General features: G+C 38.0%; 1 protein-coding gene across 1 annotated transcript in view; it reads left to right on the top strand.

The window, feature by feature from the left end:
• Window positions 1-27184, top strand: part of brinp2 (bone morphogenetic protein/retinoic acid inducible neural-specific 2) — a 141040-nt gene that overhangs the window by 101990 nt on the left and 11866 nt on the right. The window lies entirely within an intron of this gene.

The following is a 27184-nucleotide window of genomic DNA, read 5'->3' as shown; positions in this document are numbered from 1 at the left end:
TTTGGGTGGATTTTTAAATTATACAGTATGCAGACAGTTCACACCTTTGAGGTTACTATATTATTTCTCATGTAACACTCTCACTGAAGGAGTTTTTTAAATTGTATTATAGGGTGCCATCATTATACATCAGTGCTGTCTTTTATTTAAGAGAAAATCAGGAAAGAAAATGATGACTTTATTATTATGCAGGCTGTCATGTGGCCATATGATGTACTGTAGCAAAAAAGAATTAGACAACACAAAATATTTAAGTCAGGAGATCCTCCTCACCAAGGTCACCAAAAAACAAAAAAATCCTGAATACAGTGGAGCCTCAGTTTACGAACGTAATTTTTTATTCCTAAGTTTTGTTTGTGACCCGATTTGCTTGTAGACTGATTCAGTTTTTTCCATAGGAACACATGAAAATAGGATTAATCTGTTCCCAATAACTATGAACTATATTTAACTTTAGATTTATTGTGTTTAGATCACAAAATATTAAGTTAGTTAAGCCTTTATTTGTCACATATACATTACTGCACAATAAAACTCTTGCTTGGCATATTCTAGTAGAGGAGCGGGGGCTCAAACCACCAACTTTCTGATCAGAACTTCAGTGGCTTAACCCTCTGAGCTACCACTGCCCCATATTTATATTTCCCCCATATTCATATTTTGAAATTGTTTTTGGCCATTGTTGAAAAAGCCTTAATTATACAAAAATAATCCTGCACCAAATATGAATACAAACTGTACAGGCTGCACCTTTCTTAAGGAGACTCACTGACAAGAGGGAATGGAGGAGAGAAGGATGGGTGGGGAGAAGGGTAGAGTTTGGAAGGAAGCCCCCTTCCATAATAACGCTGGGTCATTCTCATTCAGGGGTTTTCTGTCTTTTTTGTTTCTGGGCCGCTGGTTCGTATGTGGCAGCCGTTTTCACAAAAAATCTATCCAGAAACGTTTGTTGTTGTTGTTTTTTCCTTCTGCGCTGCATAATTGTCCTAAATTTAATTCGTAAGGTGCGGCACTCTGTTCAGCAGAGTTTTGTTCGGATAATACTTCTCGTCACCCCACTTTGAACAAAAGTTTATCCACAACTGTGGACTGAGCAAAACTAATGCTGGGCGATGCACTCATGTCTTTGTTCAGCTGGTAGCGGCAGCTTGGGATGGTGGTTTCTGGGTGGTTCTCCGATGAGTTTATAAACAGTGATAAACTTTAGGCAAACCTTTTTGTCGTTAAATTATTTATTTGTACTGGGAGTGAGTTCTTGAACTGAGGTTCCACTGTATTTAGTCATTTTCCCTACAAAAAGAACATTACCATTCAGAAAGCTTATAAAAAAATATTTAATATATTCCACCCTTCCTAATTCAATAATCATAAAGAATCACAGAGAGCAGCCAGGTATTTCACATTAAATTCACATGGATAGTTAATCTTCAAGAAGTGTGACTACCTTTATAAAAGCAGAACCTATGGCAGCTTGGTGTACTGCAGCACTTAGCTGTGTTTCTGCACCATGCCAAGAAAAAAGACATCAGCCATGACCTCAGAGAAGCAATTGCTGCTGATGATCAATCTGGGAATGTTTGTAAGGCCATCTTCCCAGTGCTGGGTATCCCAGCCAAGTCAGTCCACAGGTACTTAGTTTAATGCTTGATAATTTAAGGCAAACCCCAAGAGCTACTTCATGTACTCTACATGGCTCTACAAGCAAATAAAATGGGTATGTTTATGACACCTTTATCAGATTTATTGTTTGACAAAATTCAAACTAAATAAATCACAAATGCTTCGGAGTGATATCTTTTTGACCGATGAGTCCAAGGAGAAGACATCGTGGTCATCGTGGACAGCTACATGTTTGGTGAACACCAAACAGCCTATCACAATGAACACCTCATACTGACTGTCAAGCATGGTAGGGGAAAGGGGATGATTTGGGCTTGTTTTGTACTCAAAAGATCTTGAAAACTTGCAGTTAAATAACTCTGCTTGATGACAAAATATTTTGAGGCTGTTTGACCAACAGCTGGGAGGATATTGAGCCATAAAAACATGTCATTGATCGTAAACACACCAGCAATTTGGCATTTACATGGCTGGAGAAGGAAGAAAAACTACAATAGAATGGTCAATGTAAAGTCCAGACCTCAACCCTACGAGATGCCGTGGCAGTGCTGGCATGGCATCAATAATAATCAACTCAAGCAATGCGGTAAACAAAAGTGGGCCAAAATTTCTGTGGGATAGATATTGAAATCCATAATTGTTCATCATCTAATTTTAATTGGTGGAGACCACACAAATGTTACAGTATTTAGGCCAGATAAACGAAAGTACACAACTGATGGAGGGTGTACTTTTTCCCCCCATGACTATAACCTTTGAGTTGTTTTCACTGCTCTGTTTGGACCCGATCAATCTGATAATGTCATTGGCTTAAAAGGAGATAGACAGAAAGAGTGATGGTGAACAGGCAAAAGCAAACAAGAACCACAACATCTGTTCTCCCCATCCCCCAAGCATTTCCTCATCCAGGGCGTGATCCAATCAAAGAGATAAGTTCGGGCTATGTCTGAAAGCACTTCTCTACACTGTGATGGACCGTTAATGAAAGTAGCCCAAATTCGTTTAACTGCAGCCCTGCATTCCTCCAAATGCATATCTCCTTTCAGCAGGTGAAGTGCTGCGCTTGAGAGAAAAGCTTTTTCATTCACTTTTATTTGCTTCCTGTCAGAGAAGTCAACTTCTATTATGAACAGAGTATTTTTCTAGATTGCAGTCTCTCTATCTAAAATGTTTGTGGTTAAATGTTTCTGATTGACTGGTAGGCATCCTCCAATACCTTATTTGAAGTTAGAAGACGTCACAGTTCAGTTACAGTTAATCACGAGTCTGAATCAGTGATTTTGATGCTCATGTAAGCATGTGAAAATGTAACCGTGACAACAAGCATAAATAGTGGTTAAGACTAAGGTTATGTTTTTGCTTCCCTCGTGCCTTTGCTGTTATGCCTCTAAACAGTTAAACAAAAAAGTAGCTTTTCCTTTCTCACTATTAAATTTCAGCGTCATTACAAGTATTGCATTTAATTTCTACAAGCTGTCTGCTTACTGTACCTTTAAACCATACAGTAAGAATTTAAAAACAATATTCACCTGCAAATTACGCCTTTTAAAGAAATCATGTCTGATTAAGCCTATAATGGCTATGGTATAACAGAATCAGTGGTTCAAATGTATGCTAGTAATTCTATTCATGCCAAACAATATAGAAAATAATTGTTTCAATACTATTAGATGAGATCATCATATCTGAAGGATAATATCTTCTAATGGAAATCTGAGAGTTGGTTGATTAATTGGTTTATTGACTACACTTATAAACTATTAACACATAAGAATAATTTAAGGATAAAGCATACTGCTAGCTTTTATCGTGGTCATGTTCTGCATTTATGGAAGGGTAAATTAAATCATACGTCATTTATTTTTAGCTTACACTGGTGCTGATTTTACTATGTATATACACTAATCAGCCATGACCTTAAAACCAACTATAGGGTTTGGGTACCCTGGTTCCATTGTTCATGGTACTGCAGGGCATCTGTGGTTCATGGTTCTGCAGGGGTGTGCTGTGGTGTCTGGCAACAGGATATTGGCTTTGGATGCTGTCATCCGGCACATGCCATGGATGCTCTTTTAGATTGGGATCTGGGGAGTTTGGAGGCCTGGTCAGCAGCCTTGGGCTCATTGCCTACGGAGCCCCATGTGCAGAGGGATGTGGTGCACTAGGTGTTCTGGTGCCTTTTTTGTGGCCTGCATTGACTGATTTTGGTAATGTGCATTGGCTTTTCTGTGAGATCTGACCAGACAGACTGGCCTTTGGTCCCCGCAGGTATGGGGGGGGGGGGGCCTTGGTTGGGGCAGCCTTGGCTGAGCATGCTGCATTTCTCACAGCTAGGATTTACACCTTTGTAATTTGCCATGAAGTAATTTTAGCACCTCTTTTATTTAAAATTATTGATTAGATTTACAACTATAAATTTAGCCTTAAAAGCTTGAGTGTTCTCCAGCATAAAGATTACTTGACCCCGACTCTTCAACCCCTTGATATGCAGGATGTTAACTTTCCCAGCCATTCCATTATGGTAATTAAAAACATGCTTTCAAGTAAAGAGTTGTTTGTTGCATGCTGCCACCAACACACAGTTCTGGGATTGGGTCCATCACCTTCAGAGACCTGCCAACAGAAATGCTTATATTTATAGATTCATTACTCAATAAAGCTTGTCCTCAGATATAGTGCCTTTGTCATTTAAAAGTGATAGATTGCTGACATAGGAAATGAATCTTTTCTTCAAAGAAAATGAGTTGGTTAATTCTGCCAAATATACACACATACTAATCAAGAGTTATTGTTCCATGTTTATTGCAAGAATTAATTTCCTACATCTCATTTCAAGCATTTCGCCACCTGTAGTCTGGTTTGATACACTGTAGGAGTAGAGGACAAAAGGATTTAAAAATATTTCAACAAAAATAGAGGCAGAAAAACAAACCTCAATTAGTTCAGGTTTGGTGAAATTATGTAGCATTTCTGTTGCGCTGTTAATGTAGCAGTGATTTAGCGCTACATTAAATTCCCTAACAAAGACTTCTTATTTGGTTGTGCAATCTGATAATTGAAGGTGAAGAGAACATTTAAATATCGTCCTTGCATGTGCTATTACTTTTTGATAGCCATGGTGAGGCCTGTTACCAAAGAGAATGAGCTTCTATAAATTGAATAGCCAACCTTTGCTTGAAATAATTTGCACACACAATCACTGTCCTCAGGATCTCTTTCATGCATAGTAGCTCAGATTGCAGGTGCACCTATTTGCATTAACACCACGCTAAATTGCATATTCATTAAAGCTACTCCACAAAAAGCACAAGTTATTTTGCTTATATAAAAGGCATAATCCTCTGTAGACCCTGTTAGAAAATCTCATTTGTCTTTTGCAGGTGTTATCAAGGTGTTGTTGTTGCACATGCAATCATTTAGTCAGGGCTTAAGAGTATTGGCATAGACATTTCTTAAAAGCATATGCAGTGTTTGAAATTTCAATGTGCATAATCTTATATGTTTCAAGGTGGGGATGTCCAAAAAGCCAAGTTTTAAACTGGTCTTGACGTGCAATTTTGGTACCAATTAAGGGTGTGCATATTGGCTATTTTAACAGCTTAGGTACTTGACAGAAAAAATAAGCATGTACAGAGGTGTGGGTTTTCTTTGTGATTAAGAATGCAGATGAAAATGTGAGAATGTGGTGAGAAGGTGGATGGAATACTTTAAGGAGCTGATGAATAAAGAAAATGTGTGAAAGAGAGAAAGAGAGAGTTGGATGGTGTGGTGATGATGAATCAGGATGTGTGTGAAGGGTTGGTAAGGATGAAGTAAGGACACCAGTGAAAAGGAAGTTTGAAAAGGTGGTTGGTCCAGATGACGTACCAGCGAAGGTATGGAGATGTTCAGAAGAGATGGCAGTGAAATTTTTAACCAGATTGTTTACCAAATTCAAGTGAAAGGAGTGGCGGAAACCTCCTTTTTTTTTAGAAATAAGAAAAAAGTACAGAGCTGCAAAAGCTACAGATTAGTAAAGTTGGTCAGCCATAGCATGACCTTATATAAAATAGTGAGAGAAGCTCAGCTGAGAGGACGTATTGCTTGCTTTGACAGTGTTCATGGAGAAGTATTATGAAGGCCAGATGAAGTTGCACTGTGTATTTGTGGATTTAGAGAAAGTATATGACAAGAGGAGTTGTGGTTGGGCGTTGCGTGAAGTGTGCGAGGGTGATGCAGGATATATATATATAAGAACAGTGTTACCGCAGTAAGGTGTGTGGAATGACGAACCAGTTCGAATTGGAGGTGGGATTGCATCAAGGATCAGTCCTTAGTCCTTTTTTGTTTGCAGTGTTGATGGACAGGCTGATGCACAAGGCCAGACAGGAGTCTCCATGGACTATGATGTTTGCAGATGACATTGTGATATGTAATGATATGTAAGGAGCAGGTTGGAGCGAGCCTGAAGAGGTGGAGGTACGTACTGGAGAAAAGGGGAAAAAAAGTCGGTAGGAGCAAGACACATTCACACTACAGGCAATTTGGGAACGCCAATTAGCTTAATCTGCTAAATGTCTTTGGACTGTGGGAGAAAACCGGAGTACCAAGCATGGGGAGAACATGAGGACTCCCCGCACCTTTCATACTTTTCACTCCTACCTGAGGTGCTAGGTAATTAAATTCAGCATTTAAAATTTAAATTTAAAACCTCTTGATGAGACCTAATTCTGTAGAATTCTTAAGGCATTGCTCATGTTTGAACATAAGTTGATGCATTAGTCACAAAAATATAAAGAATGAATATCTATTCTGTTACACATTGACACTTCAAGGCAGAGTTTGTTGCATTAGCAACAAATGAAAGAAAGTCAACAGCATACTGTATCTGGAAATTCATACAATTGAGAAATTATAAAATGCCATCTGTAACACTGGAGCATTTGTATGCGCTACCTAATACAAGACTGCAGAGAATGTGTGATCTTGTAATCTCACAAAGGTGGCTTTGTATTTGTTTATTGGCAGAGGTGTCTCAGTGGTTAAGTTAATGGACTACTGATGACAGACAGTCATGAGTTTAGATCCTAGCATCACCAAGCCATTAACACTTAACTGCTCAATTGTAAGTCGTCTGGTAACTTATGTTAATAGCATCAGTCAAATGACACAAAATTAAACAGAACCACAGGTATATATGTATATAATACTTGCTAACATTTTTGACTGTCCATCATCGAAAAGGTTTATAACACCTTCTGGTGCAATGACCATTCAAAGTTTATATCCTTTTATTAAACATGTCAGTTTCTGACCTATTTTGCAAGCTACTTTGCCATCCAGCTGTTCCTCTGCCATCTGTGCTGTCTGACTGACAAGTCCCCAAGATCACTGGCCATGCAAAAAAAAAAAACTTGATTAGAAAAAAAAAATATCTTTTTAAACTTTGGGGAACACCAAATAACAGACATACAGTGGGTATGAAAAGTATTCACACCCCCTTTTAACCCCCCAGATTTATTAAAAAAAAGAAAAACTGAAATATCACATGGGCCTATAAGTATTCAGACCCTTTGCTCAGTATTTAGTAGAAGCAGCTTTTTGATCTAATACAGCCATGAGTCTTTTTGGGAAAGATGCAAGATGCAAGTTTTTTTACGCCTGGGTTTGGGGATCCTCTGCCAACTCCTCCTTGCAGATCCTCTCCAGTTCTGCCAGGTTGGATGGTAAATGTTGGTGGACAGCCATTTTTAGGGCTCTCCAGAGATCAATTGGGTTAAAGTCAGGGCTCTGGCTGGGCCATTCCAGAACAACCACAGAGTTGTGAAGCCACTCCTTCGTTATTTTAGCTGCGTGCATAGGGTCATTGTCTTGTTGGAAGGTAAACCTTCAGCCCAGTCTGAGGTCCTGAGCACTCTGGAAAAGGTTTTATTCGAGTACTTGGCCCTGTACTTGGCCGCATTCATCTTTCCTTCGATTGCAACCAGTCATCCTGTTCCTGCAGCTGAAAAACACCCCCACAGCATGATGCTGCCACCACCATGCTTCACATTTGGGACTGTATTGGACAGGTGATGAGCAGTGCCTGGTTTTCTTCAAACATGCTGCTTGGAATTAAGGCCAAAAAGTTCTATGTTGGTCTTATCAGACCAGAGAATCTTATTTCTCACCATCTTGGAGTCCTTTAGGTGTTTTTTAATGTGTTTTGTACTGAGGATAGGCTTCCGTCGCGCCACTCTGCCATAAACCCCCAACTGGTGGAGGGTTGCAGTGATGGTTGACTTTCTACAACTTTCTCCCATCTCCCGACTGCATCTCTGGAGCTCAGTGATCTTTGCGTTCTTCTTTATCTCTCTCACAAAGAGAGATATTTCAGTTTTTTATTTTTTATAAGTCTGCAAAAATGTCAACAATTTTGTGTTTTTCTGTCAATATGCGGTGCTGTGTGTACAGTACATTAATAAGGAAAAAATGTACTTAAATGATTTTAGCAAATGGCTGCAATATATAAGAGTGATATACTGTCTATAAGAGTGAAACATTTAAGGGGGTCTGAATACTTTTCGTACCCACTGTAAATACATCATGTATATTGGATATTTATTGTGTTAAAACTTACAATTTTTTTCATGATGATGTGACCCGAGATAAATTGGTCACTACACAAATGCCAGTTATCACCAAAAGGGCTTATCTTTGACCAGGATTAGCCTGATCTTCCTGCTCGTTGGCTGATAACCACAAATCTTTTTCATTTTAGTTAGTAAGGAACCAATAAATCTGTCCTCTGGGTTTATGATCTTGTATATCGTGACATTGCCATACACAAAAGCTCTGGGATTGTAAAACTAAACAACATTGAGGCTCATTTAGTTTTACATCAGGTGTGACATCACATGCAATAGCTCTATTGATGATGAGAATCTCGCAATTTATCAGTGAAGTGTTCTATAGTTGACAATCATTTGATCTATAAGTACAGTAATTAAATGTTTTTCCAGCCTGGTCTTCTCAACAACTTTTAACTAATCTTACTGATATTACATACAGTAGTAGATATTAGACTGCAGTATCTCTATAAGAACAAGCTATTTTTACACTCTCAGTTAAATACAACAACTAATTTGAGATAGTAATGATAATAACAAAGCATATTTTTTATATAACTATACATACCAAGTACAATATAACTAGAGCAGAGTGGGTGTTAAATGACATTAAACAAGCAAAACGGCTAAAGGCAGTTTTTTTTCATTCATTTTATTTTACACTGAACGGTCTAAAAAGTCAACTTGACTCAGTCACAGAATGTAGTCCCATGAGACAGAGATCATGGAGCCTGAGTGCGTGTCACTGCTGCATGCAAAATGATTTGTGCACGAAAATTTCTCTGCACAATTCACAATTCCCTGCTTTTTGCTTATTCGTACAGTAGCTTTGTGTATGATCTCCAAAAATGCTCACTAATACTCTTCCCTGTACTTAGATCGCTTTCCCTGCCTGTAGTGCTGGCCATCAAAAACTAACTTAAGTGAAACTCACTATATATCTGTTTAATCGCACTCATCGCTCACTCATCGTCTATACCACTTTATCCTGTATTCAGGGTCGCAGGGACCTGGAGCCTATCCCAGGAGGCACGAGGCGGGGTACACCCTGGAGAGGGTGCCAATCCTTCGCAGGGTGCACACACACACATACACACACTCACACTCATTACAGGCAATTTGGGAACTCCAATCACCCTAACTTACATGTCTTTGGACTGTGGGAGAAAACCGGAGTACCTGAAGGAAACCCACCAAGCAAGGGGAGAACATGCAAATTCCATGCACACAGAGACAGGAAACGAGTCTGGCCGGGAATCAAAACGGGACCCTGGAAGTGCAAGGCAACAGTGCTAACCACTACTGTACACCACCGTGCCACCTTCTGTTCAACATATTGGTTTATATTAAAATTTCACTGCCTAGCACCAAGACCTATTGTACTATGGGACCAGTGCTGTGCCACCATGCATATTTTGTCCTCTTTGATGGTTAGTGGGCACAAAAGATCTGTCTGCTCTGTATATCAGCTTTGTAGTCTCTCGTATACATTGCAGTGTCATCCATTACAATTGCCATGGGGAAATAAGCATACAGTCTTAGATCCGGACAGATTTGAAGACATCCTGCCCATGAAACACAATGGACAGTATGTTGCTTAAGTGTTTGCATATACTATACATTGACCTCAACCCTGGGGTACATGCAGTTCTACATGAGCTAAACCACCATACATTCACCAAACTTCAGATATAGGCTTGCTGTGAGGCACACATCTGCTATCTGATTGCAGTGGCAGATCTCCAAGGCATCAGCCCATTTTCAGGGTTCACTTGCCTGTTCACAATTTTTTGCTTCATTTGTGGTTGATTTAAAACAAAAACTTGAGCCTGCTGCTTCCAGCATCCACACTAAACGCAGAAAATCAGCACATGGGAGATATGTGGTAACCACTTTTAGTTCATTGCCTATCTTGATATTTGGGGACATTTCTGTCTTTTATCTCATACTTCTCATAAACATACATGCAATAGCATGAGAGTCAAAATCATGTGAATAAACTAACTGTGCAGACTGTACAGATGACTAAATAGCCTCAAAGCTAACACATTTTTATTGAGGAGCTCCATCTGCAGCCAATAATCTAAATAAGGAAGTGCAAAAAAAAAAAAAAAAAACTCTGCAAGCATTTCAGGATGGGAAACCTGGGAACACATTGGGAAAGACACGCTAAACTAATGTGTCACTCTACTATGCGGAGCAGAGAAGTGTTTTACAACCATTCAAATCCAACTTTTATTCGTCTCATACGGTACACAGTCATACACAGTATAATATGAAGTGAAATGCTTATACGACTGCTGATGATCAAAGGAAAGGTTTAGTGTGAAAATAAACGAAAATTACAAATTAGAAATATAAAAAATATGTAATTAAACTATAGATGTAAAGTACTTTTAAATTTACATAATGTACATGCAATAAAAACCATGAAAATAAAATACTGGTATAAAATAGTAGAATAAAAAATAGGTATATAGAAAATATATAACAAACAAAATATAAAAAAAAAAAAAATTAAAAAAGGAAATATAAAAGTTGAGATGTAATGTAGTGTAGTGTAGAACTATGTCCAGTTATAGGCAAGATGATGTGTGGATGTGCAGAATATTGTGCACGATTGCAGTCTGGTTGCACAATATACTGCACTGGTCAATATAACCATTGGAATTTGGAAATATGCATTTTTTAATGCTTTTTATAAAATCTGGTGTACAGTATGTGGCATATGGAATAACAGCTGTTTTTATAACTTTTTAGGAAGATATTTTAAAGAGACAAAATGGCTTGAAAATAATTTGTCCAGGGACACTGCCATGTGTCCTGTGAACATTGTAAACTATTTCATGTTGACTTTGGCCTCAATAACACTAATCTGGCATTTGCATACTAATCCACTGCTACACTACCAATGCACTGCATACTCCATACATTAACCAAGGAGAAGCAGTCGTCCGGTGCCTTCTGTACCTGTGCTCCAAGAACCCTTCTAAACCCTGGTGATGCAAAGAGTTTGATTTTGGATTTTGGAATTCAATTCCTTCGCATATTTTCTTTGTCAAAATGTCTTGTATGGGCTCTATGATATACAGTAGAGTGCCACCTATAGGTTCTCATTATATCTCATTTTATAACAGGTTGGGCTGATATACAGTACCATTAAATACAGTAGATCAAGTATTTAATCCTTAGATGGAGGCTCAAGCTTTAGTTTGGCCAAGTTGCCACAGCTTGTGGTGCTGTAGACTGTACTAAAGTTAAAGTCTGACCTTCAGAATGTTTCATTGTCATCGTCTCTCGGCACGTGACTAAGTTTGTTGCAGGCAACAAGCTTAGAGAAAGAGATGCAGTCACTGCACCAGGCACCTTTACTAAGCTTCTCCAGGCTCTGCACTAAACCCTGCTTTTGCCTTGTAGCTAGCAGCTCTTGTATTTGACGTATGCCTTTTGCCAGCCTCTCCACTCTGCATTCCAATACATTCCAGTGTGGGTTCTCATTCTCTCTCCTCCACTGGGCTGAGCAGCTGTCTTTCTTTTGATCATCCATAGAGGAACTCACCTTTCTTTCCCTAATGGGCACTGTCACATCAGTCGGCTGTTTGGCTTTCTGCTGCGCTCCAGCAGGGTCAAAGGAATTTGTAGAATAGACCATGGTTGTGCTAGAGCTTGTGAGGTGCACATCATGCATCACAATTGACAATATGCCGCAGTTACTTTTACAGCCAGCCCAAGATAAGTGCTTGTTGCAGAGGCTCTGGCCCCAAACAATATAGGAATTCATGATGTTCATGCTTTGTACTCAACCAAGGGTTGAGATGCAGAAGATTAGAGTTTTAATGAGAGGGCTATTAATAAACACGACTTTAACATGAGCTAATGTTAGCCATACAGTTTACTGCAATACAGTTTTATGCAATTGAAAAAGTCTACTAATAATAATGATCAATATCATCATGATTTTTCTGTGTAATGGTTCCTGTTACGCATTTAGTTTTTTATTTGTAGCATTTCGATTCTGAAGCACTAATATTTTTTTCAGACTTCCTAACCCTGGTTTTGGGTTCACCTATGTAGCTGATGTTTGGTGGCGCGGTGGCTTAGTGGTAAGCACTGTCGCCTTGCACCTCCAGGGGCCAGGCTCGATTCCCACCTTGGGTTCTGTGTGCGTGGTGCAGTTTTAATGTTCTCTGCGTGCTTGGTGGGATTCGTCCAAGTGCTCTGTTTTCCTCCCATAGCCCACAGACATGCAGATTAGGGCATTGGCGTTAATAATTGGCGTTTCCAAATTGCACGTGTGGATGTTGACTGGAGGTCCTACCACAGATGCATGGATGAATAAATAATGTCTGCTACAGACCTTTATATGTGGTAAAAAGAGTGAAATGGTCTTGACGTGTCAAACTTTGTTAACCATAATCTCCTGAGATCACTTTGAGCTTGGATGAAAGCTTAATTAATTGTTAATACCCAAAAGAACAAGATAGTTCTTAGAATATTTTTAATTAAAATGTTTTTTTTTTTCTTTTGTTTTTCTTTTCTTTTTTCAAAGTCTGGGCCCTAAATACTTTAGGGTAGATGTTCATTTTGATGTGTTGTTGAGGACAGGACAGGGACAGGTTCCTGCCCCATTGTTCTAAGTAACTCTCTGCCGTATGTATCTTCACTAATACTCATAGTAGCACCTGATTGCTAGTAGCCCATACACTGCTTCCCTTTTTCCCCCAGAATTTTTTAAGCGCTGCCGATTGGAAACGTTCTTGTCTGTAAGTGCAGAACCAAAAATAGCATATCAATTAAGGCTTTCGCCATCAGTTACTGGAATTCCAAGAAGTGTGGAAGTCAGTTTTCACTTGTGCATAACACAAGGGGAGTGGTAATTAGGTGTTAAAGAATGATCTAATGATGATAAAATGGTAATATAAAGTAATGAGGAGAAATGATGACGAGCAGATGTAGGCTAATAAGAAGAATGATATTAAAGGACATTTTAGTCATTGTTACTGGTCCTTGGCAGGGGCAATAAATTCACCTGACCTGTAAAAATATTACTAAGGCTTTGTTTTTCAGCAGTTTCAATGCAAATAAAAAAATCGGCCAAATCATTTACCAGTATTACACACCGCCACAGTAATTTTAATGCCCTTTTTTATATTTCCTACAGCATATCCAACAGCACATACTGGTACTGTAAGTGGTGCATTCATGGTGTTACAACTACATCTGTCAAAGAAAGCACTGTAAATACTTTTGTTGACTTTGCCAGTTAAAATTGCAAATCGTTTTCTCTTAAGGTTAGAAGGACTAAAAAAGTGAATGTGTTTATTCAGCCAAAGCTTTGCTTAATTCTAAGAAGGGATTATATAGAGACACTTCTGTAGAGTCTGATAACCTTCCTGTATAAATCATGTCAATGCTCAAACTGAAACAAAATCGATTAATTACTACAAGGTTGTTCTCTCCTTGTTTGCTGAAATTGTTAATAGGTTTTAATAATTTGGATTTTAGGTTCTTTGAGAGTCTTGCCTGATATGCAGTTCAGTAAGACATTTTGAATTTGTTTTTGTTACTTTTTTTTTTGGTCATAAGAATGTCAGAATTATTTCTCAGAATATATAAATGGGCATAAATGTGCTGCACCATGACTGGATAATAAGACATCGATCCATTCCAGTTCTATTAAAGCTTTTGTGATCGTTGGTGTATTTTTGCTCTTTCCTAATATAAAGTGTCTCTGAGTTTGTGCTGAACTTGTCCTGTAACATCACGTTCTAAACAGAATTTTCAGAACATTTAAAGGCTTTTTGTTTATCTTGTATCTTACAAACCATTTTTATAAACCAGTCTTCGGCAGATCTCTAAGTTTAGGTTTAGTAGGAGGGCTACACAGCTTCTAAGCACACCATCTCAGCAGCCATTTCTGAAATTATGCAAGTAAAAAAAATAATGATAAAATCAAATCAAATAAATAAAACTGTTATTTTCCCACTGAGACTGTTCCCCAGACCCCCACCAGGTTTGCTTCAAGGGAATGTTCCCTTATATCATTTTGCTAACTCCAGGAACATTTTCAGCAGACATCTGAAATCAAGTATTGTATAAAAAATACATGTTGTTGTTGTTTTATATCTGGAGGAGATTCCAACATGACTGAGAGGCAGATGGAAACACATTTCAGAAATTTTGCGAACAGCAAAATGACATCCTCGTCAGTCCTCTGCTGGGAATGCTGGGATTTGGTGTTTGTCCTTGTGATCATTGATCCCTGAAGCTCAATAGAGGCCTCGTGGGACTTAAAAACTACAAAATGTCTCTTTTGTAGGACAGAACACTCTGTCTTAGTCTACTACTGGAATCAGCATAGCGCCTCTCTTTGCACTCCAAGGTGCCCTGGTGGAGAGCGGGATGACACCTTATTATTATACCCCTCAAACCTCCATTGTCATTACAGTACATGCGCTATAGTCAGGTGCACAGCTGGACTGGGATTAGAATGTACCTCTTCCATATGGCTTAGCAAAGCAATCCAGATCCACTATATAAGCAGAAAGGGAGAATATGAATCAGAAAATATCACGCACAGACACACACACACTGGAAGCGTAAGAAAAGAATGAGTGCATCATAGGAAACTACAGGAAGCACGGGGAAACAAAATTATGTGCATGATAAACATTTCATGGAGCAGAAATGACGTTTCAAGATTATCAGACCTTGCACACATTACTCTAGAAATGATAGATACACCATGCTACCAACGATGACTGGAGGAGAACTTGTCCTTCACTAGAATATTTATTTCTGCAATGACAACAGCTGTCAATAAACCAGCAAAGTCATATACAGAAGGAGAACAAGTTGAAACTGACCTGACATGCATAAATTGTATTTTTGCATAGCAGATATTGTCACCACAATTTTTAAATGTGTCAGTTTGGTGCTACCTGACACCCAGGGCTATAGATAGCTGAGCTCTTCCATTCTGTTGTCAAATGTGAGAAAGAAAAAGGGCTTTTGGCTGTCTCTACTTGCCCACAAAGTCCAAGACGTATCAGCTCAGTAATTTCAGTCAGGTCAGATGTCACATTCATGTCACAGCTCCATGAGAGACCATTTTTATTTTATGCCAATAAATAAAAGCACTCATGCAGTAGCACCAAACTACTGTATATAGCCTTCTTCAAAAGTTTGGACGCACTAGGATTGAATAGGTATTTTTTAACATTCTGAAATTTGTATGAGACAAATGTAAATAATGAAGGTAATGCAGTTACGTACTTTACTATGCAATTAAATAACGAACTTCATGCCAGGTACACTATGTTGAATGACAATACACATTGTTAGATTTTATCTTCTTACATTTTCCCTAGTGCTGCAAAATTAATCGCATAAAAATCAAAATCGCGATATGAACCTGTGCAATTATTTAATCACAAAAGAATGCAATTTATTCCACATACTGTAATATAGAATTTATAGAATTTATAGAAAATTCTGAATTTATATGGAGTTTGTCAATAAATTACATTTTTGTTATTTTTTTTTAAGTATTTGAAGTTGATAAATAAATATTGGCAAACATCCTTTTAATAAGATGATTTGTCATTTGTTGACATATTTAAATGTATATAAATATGTTTGAATACAAAACATTATATTTAATACTTATACTGTTTACAGTTGCCCCCCTAAATTACATTATGAGGTTTACAGAGTGAAAAAACGTGAATTTTGGATGTGGTCAAAAAAGCCCTATAATTGCCTATTTTTATAGTATAAACCTTAATATTCCCCCTAAATATGCCCCCAAAATACTTAAATTTCATTTGAAACTCAGCCTAATGCATTATTTAAAAAAAAAAAAAAAAAGCAAACGCGTATACTGTACTGTACGTTTTCTTTGGTATCCGCTGTTGTTTTTCTTTGGTATAAGTCAGGTAATTACAGTAATAATTCACCCTCCCAGGCCACGTTTTCCTCTATGGTTGCTTTGTGTTTCCTTTACAGTTCTAAAAATATTATACAGTTTTGTATTTTATATTGAAATTTAGTTGAATTGATAGTAATATTTATGCTACAAAATTAGTTTATTATAATAAAAAAGGCAATTAAAAATTGCGGTGGATTTGCGGTTTACGCGAAATTGCGGTGGTTTTCATAAACAATTATTAGTTAGGTTCTCAGGAGAAATCTGCAAACAACTGAGGCTGCAAACTCTGAACCGTGTGGGTCTATTGTAGCGCAGTTTAAATCACAATTCTAGTGTGTGTCTAAATAATCGTAATGTGATTTTTTTATTTCATCAAATTGTGCAGCACTAATTTCCCAGTGTTAAATTTCCCAGGTTTCTCTTTCCTTTGTTGTTCCCTTAAGTGCTTTCTCATACCTTATACTGTAAGGCCGTACATCCTATAGCCCGCGTCCAGGCGGATATTCATGCTTCATACTTCCTCTTTCTTTTTACTCTCCCAGAACATGTCAATTACATTTGTTCTTTGATGTAACAGATGTACGTGACAAAATGCATTTGGCTCAAGACTTAAATACTCATCATCATCGTGTATGTGTGTATGTGTACTGTATGTGTGTCTCTGCCAGTCGGCAAGCAAGTCAAAGCCAGCCGGTACGTCTACTGAGGTACAGAGAACACCCCAAGCGATTCTTCGCTCATTTTAAAGCTACGGTAACAATCTGGAAGCTCAGATACAGGCTCTTCATTTAAACTTAACACATATACACACCAAACACACAATGTGTATTATAATTATCCTTTAAAAACACTTTTGTTACTAACAAAATACATTTATGGCATTTGGCAAACGCTCTGATTTAGTGCCACTTACATTTTTATGTCTAAGCAGTTGAGGGTTAAGGGCCTTGCTCAAGGGCCCACATGGGTGGTGGGATTTGAACCTTGAACCACTGACCCCCTCAAAACTTTTTTTTTTACAGTCAGTTAGTGAGAAGGGAATTATTTTCATGGAAATCTAATTTAGTTGGTGTATATAAAAAAAACCTGAATACAATGATATAATACCTTTAATTTTTTATTATCATTAATATATTTAAATTATACCAAAATGTATGAAAAAAAATCAATTTCATACAATGTGGTAAACTCTTAAAAAGCATTTCTACTTCACTTTTCCCAGTGGTTCAGGATAAAGCAATGTCAAATTGCATTCATTGCAGATCATCCCAAAGCATTTGAGACATGGGCACATCAGAGAAGCCCTCACTCGTCATGTCTGATCAGCCGGAGCCATTCATTACCCCGGTCTCTGCAGTGAGTTTTGAAACATAAGCTCATATCAATAGTGCTGTGTTGCTCTATCAATAGCTGAAAAAAGATGGAGTAAACACAGAGAAAAATCATCTTATTTCTTTCAAATCGTCCCACATCCAAAAGGAATCTCCACAATGTAAAGGGGCCTGTTTGCTTCAGTTAGGATATGGATTACACAGCTTTAGTTTCCAGTGTCACAGCTAATATATAAAAACTCAATAAATATGTGATTCCAAGGGCCAAGTATCGCTTTTTCAAGACCAAGTGTCGATGCAGTCGAGTTAGTACAGGCAACAGGGTCAGAAGCCACTGTGAGCGAACACAACCTGTCTGGCCTGAAACATTCTTTCACTTAAAGCAGGTACAATCTGTATGAAATAAAGAGAGCACTCTGAACTAAGGTTATGTTTAAAACCTACATTTTTAACTCATGGATTTATTTCATTTCATTTTATTTTGGTCTTAGCATAAAAAAGCATCCTACAAAAATGCAATATCAGGAATTATAACTAAAATAAGAAATGCCTCTTTGGTCTAACGTTAAAGAGTAAAGGCTTACTGGAGCTAAATAAGTGCTGTAATGGTTAATTTCTTTGCATATTTGTGACACTTAAACAATTCAGGACATCAAGCAACAATTAAAGATAAATACAAAATGCAGTTTTAAAATGATTATTTATGGTGACATATTTTTTTCCTTAATAAATTAAATCACCATTTAAAAACTGCACTTTGTTATATTTGTGTAAAATTTAATTTGCATGAAGATCTGAATCCTTTGAGTGTGACACATGCAAAAAGAAAAGAAAAAAAAAAGTCAGGCATGAGCAAATACTTTTTCACAGCCCTGGAGTTGAGCCACTGAGTATGATAAATTAAACATGTAATTAGGTATCAGCTACAAATTGGCAACTTACAGTACATAATCTCAAAAAGTGCAGGCAGGGAAAAGAAAGACTGCATTCAACAGAGAACACAAAACATCAGCTAAATTAAAGCTTTAGACCTCCATGTGGAGATAACGCTGCTCGCACATGATGTGTTTTAATCAGATCTCACATGGGTAAGCAAGCCGTCCCTTGGATTTCTCCACATGTACACTGCTTCAATAGAACAGCTACTTTAACAGACATAGCAATTCCTTCTGTCACTCAGGAATATAAATACTTTTTTTGTCACTGGGAAGTTTGGACAGTCCTTATCTCCCAGTGTGATTTAGGGTTTGCTCCAAGGCTTTTTACAGATGTGAGATATTTCGTAATTGCTGCTGCATCACTGTGCCTTGCCAGAAGGAGTCTTTTTTTATTTTATTTTATTTTATTTTTCGTCTGCCCCTCTGAATTATGTATTTGCTAAGATCTATATGTAAAAGTAAAAATTGACATGTACATGAGAGTTTCTCTAATGTTGTGTGTAGGATTGTCTATTAAGAGACTCTGAGAGGTCCATTGTGTGTTATTACTGACTGATTTAAACAGGTGAGCTGCAGATAAAAGGCAAAACTCTAATGTACTGCTCTGAAATGGAACTTCAAAGGGAAATGCAAATTTAAGCTCATGCTAATGGCTGGCAATAATGCCTTAATGGAGGTGAATTTGGAGATTTGTGAATTATTCTTTCCTCAAAGCAGTGTTAAAATATAGTGAATAAAGTTGAGTTTTTATTCTAGACAGATAATATGTTAATAGAAGCATGGGGATGTGTTGTGCTGCTTGACTTTTCAAGTTTTCTTGACTTTTAATAGCTTTTTAGTCAAGCTGCAGTAAGGGTAACTATTGATGGGCGGATCATTGATTAAAGTTGCTGATCAGTAGATTTACTGTGTATTTCAAGCACTCGATTTTGAAAAATTGGCAGTTGATTGTACTAGTTAAAAAATCTGAAAATACGCTATGTTGTATGTTTTCATCCAGCTGCTATTTATTGGAAACGCTTGTGTGCTGCCAAGTGTGAGTGAGCGTGAGCAAACTATGGTATTGTCTTTATATGCACTTCAATTTTGGTTAGTTTTATTAAAACTTTTTATTCACCAATGACAGGTACAAACACCATATTATATTTCAGTTAAGACTACTTTGATTAAACTCTTTGAAGTTGTTTAAGAAGATACAGTGTTTTCTCATGGTGGAAAAAAACAAACAATATTTAAATATGTTGAATCATCATTGAACAAAAAACAATCGATTAATCACATCGGCCCTGCGATGGATAGGCACCCTGTCCAGAGTGTACCCTGCCTCGTGCCCTAAGTCTCCTGAGATAGGCTCCAGGTCTCCGCGACCCTGAATACAGTAAAGTGGTGTAGAAGATAAGTGAGTAGATGAGTGAGTTAATCACATCAAGCGCAGCCATAATTTTTTTTATAGCTGCACAACCCCCACAAATTAGTTATGTGAGATAAATCAATAAAACTCATACAGTTAAAACAAACAGAATGAAATGTAAAAATAAAAAACAAGAATGACTAGTGCTGTACTGTATCTGGCTGAGATCTCCCCTGATGGCACGGCAAACATGTGACCTGTGAATTACTTGCAAAGACCAACCATCATAGTGTGACGCCCCTTGTATGGCGTCATTTATTTCATTTATTTATGGTCTATATCGCTCGACCTATACAGTACATGATCACAGAGGCCTATTTTAGGTATTCTCAAGTAAAAACTCAAATTAGCCTAACATTTATTACTGCCACATGACCCACTGGAGAAACATCCAATCTGGCAACGGTGCTCACTCAACTTTGATAAATTCTGATATGCTGTTTCTTTTTCAGAATGCCAATACAGCCTTAGTTTTAAACTTTGAACTGGTAAGGACAACTCCAAGGGCCCCCGGGTGAAGTGGAGCGAGCAGTTAAGGTTGAATGGTACAGCCCCGCCCCTCCCCCTCATCCCCCCTCCCCCACTCATGAACAAAAAGGCTGAACTTCAAATCTAGTTTCCGTAAAAGATCATTAAGGCTAAATAAAATTAAATTAAAGGAGAACGAGGGAGATCAGTTTTTATTAGCAAAAGTTTTGTTTTCTTTCCGGTAGCCTAATCTAAATTCCCTAAAGCCCAAAGTAAAACCATTTTTCAATGCAAACTGGCTTGACATTAGAAAATAAGTGCATTTATTCCTCGAGCCACTTGACCAGAAAGCTTAGGCAGACCACATATTTATGCCGGGGTCTTCAAGAATACGCATTTCATAAAACATATTAACTTGAACATTCCTTGTATGTTTTTCGTTGTTCTTAAACAAACATTCTCCATCCATTATTAAATTAAATCTTCCTGGAAAACCATCCAGGCATGATAATGAAGGACCCCATTTGTATTAGGAGCAAGTGAACTGCGTCTTTTGCTTAGTACTAAATCTCGAAAGTGTTCTTTTTTTACTTTTTGGAGTGCAAAATTCAATCTGATAAAACATTTTTAGTTCGATATTATAATTGGTTACAAAATAATAATTTTATAAAAAATAAAATACAATTGTGTAAAATGTTCACACTAATCATGATTGCTTTGTACCATGCTTGATCATGGTTGCCACACCCCCACCAGACACACACACACACACACTCGCTCTTGTTAACATTTACATTAATAATGTTGTACTGTACCAAAGTACACTTACATAACCACATACTAAAACACTGAGATTCATAATATGCACCAGTTGATTTGTGATCTGATCTAAATAGCTGTTCACTTCCATGTTTTGGTAGCTTTCATATCTGATTCAAACTGTGTCCAAATAGCCTCAGCAGCCTAAAATTGTGAACTTGACTGATGTAGTTGAAGGAATCTATTTAATGCAAACTGGACCCTGGTGTCTCAGTGGAAGGTTTCTCACTTGCCATGCGAAAGGTCCTGGTTCAATTCCCACCCAATGGCTAAACCCCAGCCACTGTGGATGCAGTGCCGGTCCCGTATATGGGAGGGTTACGTCAGGAAGTGCATCTGGCGTAAAACTGGTGCCAAATTGTGTGCAGATCCGATGGTCTGCTATGGCAACCCCTTGGTGTGACCAACCAAAATCCAACAACATTTCAATTTTAAATAAGTGTTTAACAGTGTTTCTAGAGCAATGCTCACATTTGCAAACACATTTGCAAAAAAACCTTTCTGGTCTTGACCACGCCCACTTCCAGTTTCAAAACAGGTACAGATGTACATTTAAAGCACTAATCACATACAGATAGTGAAACTGTATTACTGTACATCGCTGATAGAATACTGAGTTACTGATTATTTTTTCTTTCATCTTCGAAAGTACGAGTGCCTAAAGTATGGTACGAGTGCCTAAAGCCTAACCCAGATCATCTTTTACTGGGTGACACATGGCCTCACCAAACCAGCCTTCTAGAGCACTGTGTGTGTGTGTGTGTGTGTGTGTGTGTGTTGTTTTCTTAGTCTTTCGGCTGTACCCCGTCAAGGGGTAGTCACAGCTGGATGCCGGTTGCCCTTCCTGATGCAAATCCCCCCCATTTTATCTCGGCTTATATTTACTCAGACCTTTTGCTTAGTAATTTGTTAAATTATCATTAGCCTCAATTACAGCCTTGTGTCTTTTTGGGTGTGATGCAACAATCTTTGCACAATGGATTGGGCGATTTTCTGCCATTCTTCTTTGCAAATCATCTCAAGCATAGTCAGAATGTACTGTATGGGGATCGTCAATAAGCAGCCATTTTTCCGGTCTCTGTAGAGCTGTTCAATAGTGTTCGAGTCAGGAGCGGTGCCTGGTTTCCTCCAGACATAGCGTTTAAAATTGAGGTCAAACAGTTAAATCATCTCATTTCATCAGACTAGAGAATCTTGTTCCTCACAGTCTGACAGTCCTTCAGGTACTTAGTTTTTTTCTGTCTAGCCCGTTTGCCATAAAGCCTAGATTGGTGGGGGCTGCAGTGATGGTTGTACTTCTGGAACTTTGTCCCATCTCCATACAGGTCCTCTGGAGCTCAGTTGGAGTGACCATCGGCTCTAGATTACCCAAATGATCAGTTTGGGAAGGTGACTGGCTCTTGGAAAAGTCCTGGTTGTGCCAAACTTCTTCCTTTTGGGAATTATGGAGCCCGCTGCGCTCTTGGGAACCTTTAGTGCAACAGAATATTTTTTGTAACCTTCCCCACAACTGTCCCTCACAATAATCCTGTCTCTGAGCTCTGCAGGCAGTTCCTTTGACCTTATGTTTTTTGGTCTGATACTGTATGCATTGTCAGCTGTGTGGCCTTCTATACAGAGGTGTAAGGTTTTCCAAATCATATACAATCGATTTAATGTTATCGATGTAATTTACCACAAGTGGACTCCAATCAAGTTGTAGAAACATCTCATATGTCTCTAAGTAAATGTACATGCATTTGTGTGTGTCAATCACATGCTGTCCAAGACACAGGTGATCAGTATAGCTGAATGACTTACTTCTTATTGTTAACTATACATAGTGCATGGCAGAGTGGAACCTTAACCTTTAACTAAATAGACTGCAGGTCTTCTGACATTTCACTCTACAGTATGTAGCCTCTATATTATTACGACAACGGAACCTGCATGAAGAAAATAATAATATTGCTATTTCTGTATTGAAGTTATGCATTTTTCATAAAGGTGGATCTGTTTGGAAGGCACTATTGTAAAAGATGATTTGGGACTCTTCTTGTGTCACTGCACATACATTATTGCACTGGTGTAGAATGTCAGTCTCCCTATAACATTTGGAGCTGGCAGGAGCAGCTGAGGCCTAAAAGAAGTCTGAGTATAAATGATTGAGGAAGAGCATTCCATCAGTCTGGGCACAGTGTTGTAGACATATACCACCTTCTAAGATGCTCAGGAACTACAGACGGATCATGTTGTGTCTATTCGATATGCTTTTACTTCATATTCAGTAAAGCACTGTACTTGAACTTCTCAACACACATAGAAAACAGTGCGGGATCATCTTTCCTTTACAGGAGTTTACATCATCTATCCTTTTTAATGATGTGAAAAATGGTTTGTGCATCCCACACCTATGGAGATTCTGCAAGCCACCCACCTTGTGCTTATTTTAAGTACACCTCATTGAATTCAACCTCATTCATCCAGTTGCCCCATTTAAGTTCAGAGCAGCTCCCAGTGCATTTACAACCTGTAGGATGGCACTCAGATACACTGCGCATAATAGACCATTATAAGCGCATGCATCACCCTAATGGCTGGTAATGTAAAATCCTAAAATGAATTCAGATAGCATAGTTTTTTCAGGGATCTAAATAAACAAACCAGGAAGTAAAACCGTTGGAGTAAAAAAAAAAAATGCTGCATTATTGTGATTTTGGTAGGAGGCTTTTTTTAAGAACACCTTATAATGTATGCATATAAATAAGATTCTAAAGTGAGAGAATAAGATGAAAGATGAAAGTAATGAATATAGTTGTGGTCAATTAAAATCTATCTGACTGTGTCTCAATTAAAAAATCATACCCACAGCTTTACAGTTTTTTGATTGTTTTTTAGAAAAAGATGATTCTTTACCTTCCTGAAACTGCATGAACCATTGCGAACTGTGTTTTAACCAGGCTTATTCTTGCTTTCAAGCTTTGGAGGCAAAGACCTACAGAGCTCCTTATGGCCTTGTTGAAAGGACACACCAGAGTGCAATAAGAGCAAGCTGATTGCATGGCACTTCCAATATCACGGACATGGTTTATGATACAGATATAAGGTTAATATCACATGAGAATATGTGCTACAGTATAATTTAGGGTTGATGATTTCAGGTTTCAGTAACAGAAAATGCTTTAATAAAAAAGTAATGTTTTCAGTTTGTCTCAAAATATAATATTTGTGTATTGCCATAAATAAACTAATAAGTAAATATAATTTATATTACATATTACAACATGTCTGATCAGGTCTACTTAGCAAAGTGAGATATAAAATGGGGTTAGTCATACAACCTGTATTTTCCTGTATATCTCATAATTAGGTTAGTTTCCATAGCTACTAACATCATTGCTAATAATTAAGAAGGAAATATACTGGACACTGTGTAATATGTTCTATGAGTGTTTTGGGTTACCTATTTCACCTCTATGTAATTGGACTCTTGTTGTAATGGCACTCCCACTGTAAGGCTCATAAATACCTATAGTACTGTGCTGTATGTTTACTTTCCACTCAGAGTCTTAAGATTTATAATTCAGCACATTTATTCTTTAAATTCAGGCACACTGACTATACAGCAGTAAAATAAAATGTCTTCACCATTGAAAAGAAAAAAATTACTAGTCAAAGAAAGCGAAATGAGTGACAGGTCATGATCCTTGATAAAGTCCTAGGTCCAAAAATTACATATATATATATATATATATCCTCTGGTTTAAAATTATTTCTGACTCTACAAATCTTTCTGCACCATTTGAGTGTAAGGAGCAGAGCTGTCAGATCTGCATTAGCATTCAGGAAGCACCTGGCATCAGATAACTCGAACTGTCTGCCAATCCAGTCATCTGATTAATGGAGAAAAATTCCTTCACCTTGTCAGAAATAAAGGCATCATGTCTTCTCATGTCAGTCTCATCATGGCCTGGAACTGAAAAATCCAAGCCTCAGATCTCTCAGGTCCAAAATTATTTTAGATTTTATGGTCCGCGTTTCGGGAAATCATTCTGTATGATGTAGGAAGAAAAATATCAGAATTTGGGAATTGCCTGAGCTTCGATTGATCATTCAGTGACATAGCCTTGAAGTTTTAAATATATGCACAAAAAATTGACTTTAATTGAATTAATTGCCCTAGTAATACTGTCTGTACATTTCACGATCATTTCATGTCTGGATGGTAAAATCGAGGCTTTGTGATTTACCTGTTATAGAATTTTTTTTTTTTTTTTTTGTGACTTACATTGTGATTAGTGAAGCAGTAGAACTTGTTCACTATTGATCTGATGCAGATTCAATCTACGATGGTGTTTAAGAAGCACCAGGCAAAATTTTCTCCAATTGAGGCAGGAAATGGCCTAATCACTGCTCTGGCAGACACCAACTCCTCCAGATAGCTCATAATTCTACAGCTTGCAGCTTCCCATTCCCCTGACCAATCTGTGATTAATGCCATCTCCTCAGGGAGCTCAGAAACTCCTGCAGCTCCCAACTCAAACTCCTATTAGAGACAAAAAAGACGTATAGAGGCCAGCGGCTATGTCTCTCATCCTGCTGCACATAGCATATAAATCTTTTCAATCCTCCTATGAAGTAAAGGAAAAGACTTTTTAATATAAATTATATACAACAAAACCGATCAGTCAGGCCAAGCAGCCTCCAATTTCATATCTATAATCAGTTTCATCTCATAAAGGTCTAAACACACTTGATGAGGTTTTTTCCCCCCTTTATTCAGCACACAGTGCTACTTGGTGATGATGGACTAGAAACCACCTCGGAGTTTCACCCGCTCCTGATTTTTCATGTTAAACCAGACGGCATTGGTGATGATAATTACGCTTTGCCTCCATTTAGATGCAAAGCAGTTCATTACAGCTATAATGAACCTGAGAATCCTATTTGCCTCAGATGACAAAGCATATGACCAGATTATAAAAGGTAATTCAAATGGCAAAGCCTGATATGTTTATCCTATTGCAGCAGGACATAAGAACTTAATATTGTCCAGGGTTTCGATCAAATAGCTGGCGTACGCCGCACTGATATCCTGAAGATAATTATCCAGATAAATCAGACCTTTTCTTCTTCTTGCAGGCATAATAAAGTCAGCATCATAAAGTCAGATCACTTTCATGGAGGTGAAAAGTGTACACTGCAGGGTGTGAATAAATGTAGAACAAATATTGCAGCGCTATTTGAAATGGGGGCAGCATGGTGGTTTAGTGGTTAGCATTAACACAATGCCTTGCACCTCTAGGGTCCGGGTTTGATTCCCACCCAGGTTTGATTCCTGTCTCTGTGTGCATGAAGTTTGTATGTTCTCCCTGTGTTTGGTGGGTTTCCTCCGGGTACTCTGGTTTCCTCCCACAGTCCAAAAACATGCTGATTAGGCTAAATGGCGTTCCCAAATTGCCTGTATGTAGCGTGTGAATGAGCATGTGAAATGGATTGGCACTCCGTCCAGGGTGTACCCTGCCTCGTGCTCTAAGTTTTTGCAGATAGGCTCCAGGCCACCGCGACCCTGTGTACAGGATAAAGAGGTATAGATGATGTGTGACTGGGTGAGTATTTGAAATGGCCATTTTTGCAACTCTTAACACGGGCATTGACTCTTACTAGAAAAAGTGGCACACTTTATGCACAGTTATAGTAATTCAGGTTTTTTTTTTTTTTTGCCATCACACCAGAAATAATTGCCATTCTTTGGCATTCCATAGATTCTATAGTTGCCCTCTTCGAGTGTTTTATACCACTGATATATTCCTCTCACACTATATTGAGAGTGCATCCTGCAATTTCAGTACTGTCTGTTTCTCTAAAGTGCTATGTTCAGACAGAATTGTTTCCTATGGCTTGATTACAGTTTCTTGGCATTTCTTTTGTAGCTTTTGTTCAGGATTTGTGCAGTTTTTCAAACTCTTATTTCGGTATTGTGTGTTGTGGCATATCTGGGAGACATTCATTAGAAACAATATCCCATTTTGAAAGGATGCATTTTTACCATAAATGAGAGACACGAAATTGAAGAAAATGGCTAATAACATTCTACATTC

This window comes from Clarias gariepinus, chromosome 1 (genome assembly GCF_024256425.1).
Source record: "Clarias gariepinus isolate MV-2021 ecotype Netherlands chromosome 1, CGAR_prim_01v2, whole genome shotgun sequence".
Taxonomy (NCBI): Eukaryota; Metazoa; Chordata; class Actinopteri; order Siluriformes; family Clariidae; genus Clarias; species Clarias gariepinus.
This window is presented reverse-complemented; position numbering and strand designations above follow the sequence as displayed.